The sequence below is a fragment of the Podarcis raffonei genome, chromosome 1 (assembly GCF_027172205.1).
Source record: "Podarcis raffonei isolate rPodRaf1 chromosome 1, rPodRaf1.pri, whole genome shotgun sequence".
In the NCBI taxonomy this organism is placed as follows: Eukaryota; Metazoa; Chordata; class Lepidosauria; order Squamata; family Lacertidae; genus Podarcis; species Podarcis raffonei.
This window is the reverse complement of record NC_070602.1, coordinates 88,339,577-88,345,176: the sequence shown is the minus strand read 5'-3', so window position 1 is coordinate 88,345,176 and position 5,600 is coordinate 88,339,577.

The following is a 5,600-nucleotide window of genomic DNA, read 5'->3' as shown; positions in this document are numbered from 1 at the left end:
TTGTGGGTGAGGCCTTAAGCTCCTGGGACTTCTGAATGGGATTCAACTCATGAGTCCCATCAGGAGAAACATACACAAAGGCTTCTGCTTGTGCAGTGGGGTTTTCCTCTGTTCCATTCACCTCCCCTCAGAAATTAGCTTTGGATGGGTTGGGGAAAACCATGGAACAGCACATGGTAGGGTGAGAGGGGGACCATTTCACCTGGCAAGCCAAAATGCTTGCTTTGAAAGAACAATCACCTCAGCACAGTGTTGAATTCCTCCCATTAGGCCAGTAGGTGATAGGGAGTATCTGCCAGAGTACCAGTTGTTGGAGTGGACAATATTCAGTTGGATGGGCAAAGTTGGATATTCAGTTGGATGGGCAAAATATTCAGTTGGATGGGCAAAAGGTCTGAATCAGTTTCATGTGTTCAAAAGACTGGAAGCAAGAGCCAAAATCATCAGAGATATGATTCATTCAAAAATATCTCAAAATGTTATAAAAATATTATTTGAGTCTATTATTAAAAATAAGAATACTTCCAAGAATCCCATCACAATTTTTTAGCCTATGTTCCTCTGGGGCCCTGTGTTCCTCTTCATCCTATCCTTGAGTTGTTCATTCAGCTGAGGCTATGTACCCCAGCCTCACTCAGTGCGAGTTTGACTTATGGGTTCTGCTTCAGTTGCCAAATATGGACAGAATCTGGACAGGAAGTTTGTCATTCCTAGGAATCGTGGTGCTTTGATGAACAGTGCCCTGCCAAGCATAGCCACCTTCCATCTCCATCCACACTCTCATTTAAATCATACCAGGGCAGAGGAAAACTTGTCTTAACCTTCAGAGGGCACCCTGGAAAAAATATCCAAGAAAGAAGGGAGCAGAATGAATTTCAGAGTGTTTGCTGCTAAATAGGAATAGTACTTTGAAGCCAATATCTTAACCCTGATACCAAGTGAAGCCACTCCCCCATATTGAAGTCCTACAAAGTGTGATCCAGCTGCAACTCACAATTAGTCTTCATATGCTAACAGCAGGGTTCCCATATTTCAAGAGGCAAAAATCTGGACACATAAAGTTGTTGAGCTTTTTTAGGGCATTTTAGCACCTCCATCACTGCCAAGCCTGAGCCGCCTATGCCCAGAGCCTGAACCAGAGCTGCCAGCACACACAAACAAACAAAATTACCCCAACCCCCAGGACATTTGCTTTAAAATGTAAAAATCCCCCCTGGATGAGCATGTAGGACCCCAAAAGAGGGGAATTCCCGGACATATCGTAACCCTAGCTAACAGTGTCAGATGAACATTCTCTGCTAACCACTTTTCCTTTGTCTAAGCTGTCATCAGAGGGACAGGGATTGTTTTTTTTTCCTTACAGAAAAAACAAAGAGTCTTTCTACACTTATTATTTATAGTAGTGCAGTTGCTATTTGAGTCAATGGTTTTGACGGTGAACTTGTGGCTGATTGTCTGCACCTGTGGTCAATGGGTGCCATTACTAGTGAATTTTGGGGTTTTTTTTATACATTCTAATGGGGGGTTGTGCCTGACTTGAGAAAAGTTCTGGGGTTGTAGTCACACCCCTAACATACCCTTGTGTTCCCCCAGCCAGCAAATATCAGAGTTACAAGCATCCACAAAGGGATCAGAGGTTGAGTTACTAAAACCAGCCTCTGCCAGGCAGGGACATAGGCCTGGGGTGTGGGGCACAAAAATCACCCCAGAAAAATGTCTCTGGTTATCTGTGTAAGGTTGTGAGTTTGGACAAGAGCTGGGAGCTGAGCCACAGGAGAAATGGCAAGGCTGTATGAAGGCAGACTGCTGGAGGCTATGGAGTGCATGGCATATATGAATGTAGTGACAGGCCACCACTGTCGTGGTAAGATCAAATACAGGAGAAGCTTCCCAGTCTTCTCACACCATGGCACAAAGGCTTATGATTTTTTTTTCACCTCCTCACCTTACCCTCATTCCAGATGCTTTGAGTACTTGGATCACATAAAATGTAGTAAAGTGGCGATTGCAGTAAACTGCAGATGTTTTTTTTCTTGGAGTGGATGCCGATTCAGCTCCTTGCCAAGGGCGCAAAGGACCCTAGGTATGCCTCTCACAGGAACAGTCCTCTTGTGGCTTTTCTGTTTCTCTAATGCCTAGTATTCTGGAATTCTAATCCCACAGGACTCTAGGAGATTAGAAGAGGAACTATGTGTCTGCCTGAGCTATGGTGAACCTGCTTGTTGTTATGAAATTTTGTCTGCAGCTAATGTTCCCTAGACAGCATCTTAAAAAGTAGAGACATCACCTTCCCAACAAAGTGTGAAGAGAACCTGAGCTTACAGGGTAAAACAGCTCAGAGTGTACGCCCTGCCTACTACATTTGGGAGGGGGGAGAGTCTGCGTCATTTCTGAGAGTCTCCAGCCTTTGTTCTTTCTCTCTACTTTCGCTTTTGAGGAGAGTGGACGTGTTTTCACGATGCTGTTCGACAATGGATAGTCTGCTGTAAATAAAAACTGCTTTTAGCTGCTAAGATCCTGAGTGGACTTTATTTAAGCACACTGAAGGAAAGCATTTGAGTTTGCAGCTTTCTCTGGCCGCTGCTTATCTCTGCGTGTTGCTCAGAGCCTTTGGAATGTGGACTTTGAAGTCCGGAGGCCTGGCCGGTAGCTGCGCAGCCGAAGCAGGCTGGACGCCAGGCTTTATCTGAGCAATAAATAGTTATAGTTAAAGCTATGGTTTTCCCAGTAGTGATGTATGGAAGTGAAAGCTGGACCATAAAGAAGGCTGATCGCCGAAGAATTGATGCTTTTGAATTATGGTGCTGGAGGAGACTCTTGAGAGTCCCATGGATTGCAAGAAGATCAAACCTATCCATTCTTAAGGAAATCAGCCCTGAGTGCTCACTGGAAGGATAGATCGTGAAGCTGAGACTCCAATACTTTGGCCACCTCATGAGAAGAGAAGACTCCCTGGAAAAGACCCTGATGTTGGGAAAGATGGAGGGCACAAGGAGAAGGGGACGACAGAGGACAAGATGGTTGGACAGTGTTCTCAAAGCTACCAGCATGAGTCTGACCAAACTGCGGGAGGCAGTGGAAGACAGGAGTGCCTGGCGTGCTCTGGTCCATAGGGTCACGAAGAGTTGGACATGACTAAATGACTAAACAACAACAATGTTCCCTTCCATGGACAGTACTTTGACTCTGTACCATCGACTCTATCTGCCATATCGCTCCTCCGAACTGAGCTTGCAGACTGACAGGTTGCCCCATTCTGAAGGAAGTGGCATGAAAGAGACATCTCCCAAAGCACGTCCATCAACCCTCACCCCCTCCACTCAGAAAGGAGGATGCTGCTTGTACACATGCCACACTGATTAAAATACAAAGTCAGTTTCTTGTGGTTAAAGAAAAAGCTTTTTTGTATTAGTGTATGATTAAGAAATATTAGCTGGTAAATAATGCCATTGTGTGGCAGCATGCCAAAAAATCAGGGAAGGGGGTAATTATACCACTATAGATCGTAAGTGTGAGAAGGTCTGAAGCTAGCAGCCTAACCAAAATCCTCTCCCCATCCCTCATTACCAAGCATGCTTGACAAGTCATTAGAATTTATGAAAAAATAAAGAAAATCCACTGTAGTTATATCACTCTGTATTTACATGCACCAGTGTACTTTATTCAGGAACTCAGTACTAAAAGGAAAGATGGAGAGTTTTAACAACAACAAAAATGCATCTGGCTTAACCTGACGTGGCTATCCTTAAGTGGTAGTGAGTTATGCAGAGATGTTTTGGACTATTAGCAAGTCCATGAGACCAGCAGATGCAATGGGCAGAATCACACCATACATTTAAAACACACAACTTGTTCCCAAATAATTCTGGGAACTATAGCTATAGGTTCCCCTCACAGAGCTACAATTCTCAGCAGCTTCAGCAAACAACTCTTCCCACAATTCTCTGGGGAAAATTAAATGTGTGTTGGATGTGTTTCAAGACTATGGTGTGGATCTGCCCATTGTCATTGGCCAATGTCAAGTAGGTTTCCTCATTGCTTCGCTGAGGTATGAGGAACAGGTACCATCAACAGAGCTGAATTGCCAACTGTGGCCTAAGCACTTTCCAGGAATTTGAATTTATTATTATATATAATGCAAGAGCTAGACATAAAAAGGGCATGGCAATTAATTCACCACAGGTATTGTCAGCAAAAGCAGATACTACAGGAAGCAATATTGGAATTTAACATCTTTCTTTTTTTTCGATGCGTCCTACAAAGCAGCCCAGGGAGAAGTCATTCTTAGTACTATAATTTCACCTCGTTGTCACTAATATCTAAGCTATTATAGTAATTTAATTTAATTGCTGTGCTTGTCCAGCCCTGTTAATGAGATACACACTTCTGCATGCATGGACTGGAGGATGTGAAAATTAAGATTTTTAACACAGGCCAGTAACTTTGCAAAAGCAACAAAGCTATAAAGAAAAGAATAATATACGTGAAATTGTAGGAGCAAGGAATCTCATTAATTTTAAGATGGAGCTGTTGAACTTATGAAGCATTTTCCCCTTTTCTCTGAGGCACCAGAAATTACATGGGGGCACAATTCATCTGGAATGTAAATGATAGAACATGATGACATAAGGAGAGCCCTAGTGGATCACATGAGAAACCATTTACCCGAACACCCTCGCTCCAATAGCTGTTAGCCAGATATTTCCAATGTGCCTAAAAGCAGGGCATGAAGGCATCAAACCAGTGTTTCTTCTCCTTCCTTGGGAGGGCCGTACCTCAGAAGTGGACCATCTACTTTGCAGGCAGAAGGTCCCAGGTGTAATCCCTAGCTTCTCTGGAGAGGACTATGAATGTCCCCCACAACTGCCAGTCAGTGTAGACATTTCAGCTTGTCACATGGAATGATCCCCCTCTCCTCTCCCTGTGCACTGTTCTGTGGGCTCTCCTGACAGTCACAAGCAAATTTTGGGTGCACAAGGGTGCACAGGAGGAAGGTCCCATTGTGTGAATGGAAGTCTTTGTGCAGGCTTCTGCTGGTGCGGCACATTAGTTGAATCCTGCCCCATATAGAGAGAGTGTGAGGAGACAGAGACAGAGCAAGAGTTTGTTTATTCATTCATTTTCTTTGTTTATTCAGAGTTTGTTTCTTCGTTTATTTTATTTCAGCTATTACTTGCCACTTAATCAATGAAGTTTCTAACTGGTGTGCATGCAGTTTACAAAACACATACAGGAGGTAAAAATCAGTCAAAAATAAATGATAAAAACCGAAAATCTCCAGCCTGCTGAAATAGGAGGGACTTTGGCAAGTGCATGAAGTTCAACAGGAAGGGAGTTCCGCAGGATCAGACCCACAGTGCTGAATGCATGGCTTCTGGTGGATCGAAGCCAAGGAGGACCAGGACCTCTAACAGGAGCTTTGTTCATGTTGCTGTTACTTTTATAATCCAATGGACTGTGTTCTAAAAGATCAGATGGGAACTTGCATTGTGATGCACTTACTTGGAATTATGTCCCTCCCACTTGAAACAATGAAGATGTATCAACAGTACAGAAAGCAAGAGATATGAGAAAGTTGAAGGAACTGTATCTGAAGGAAC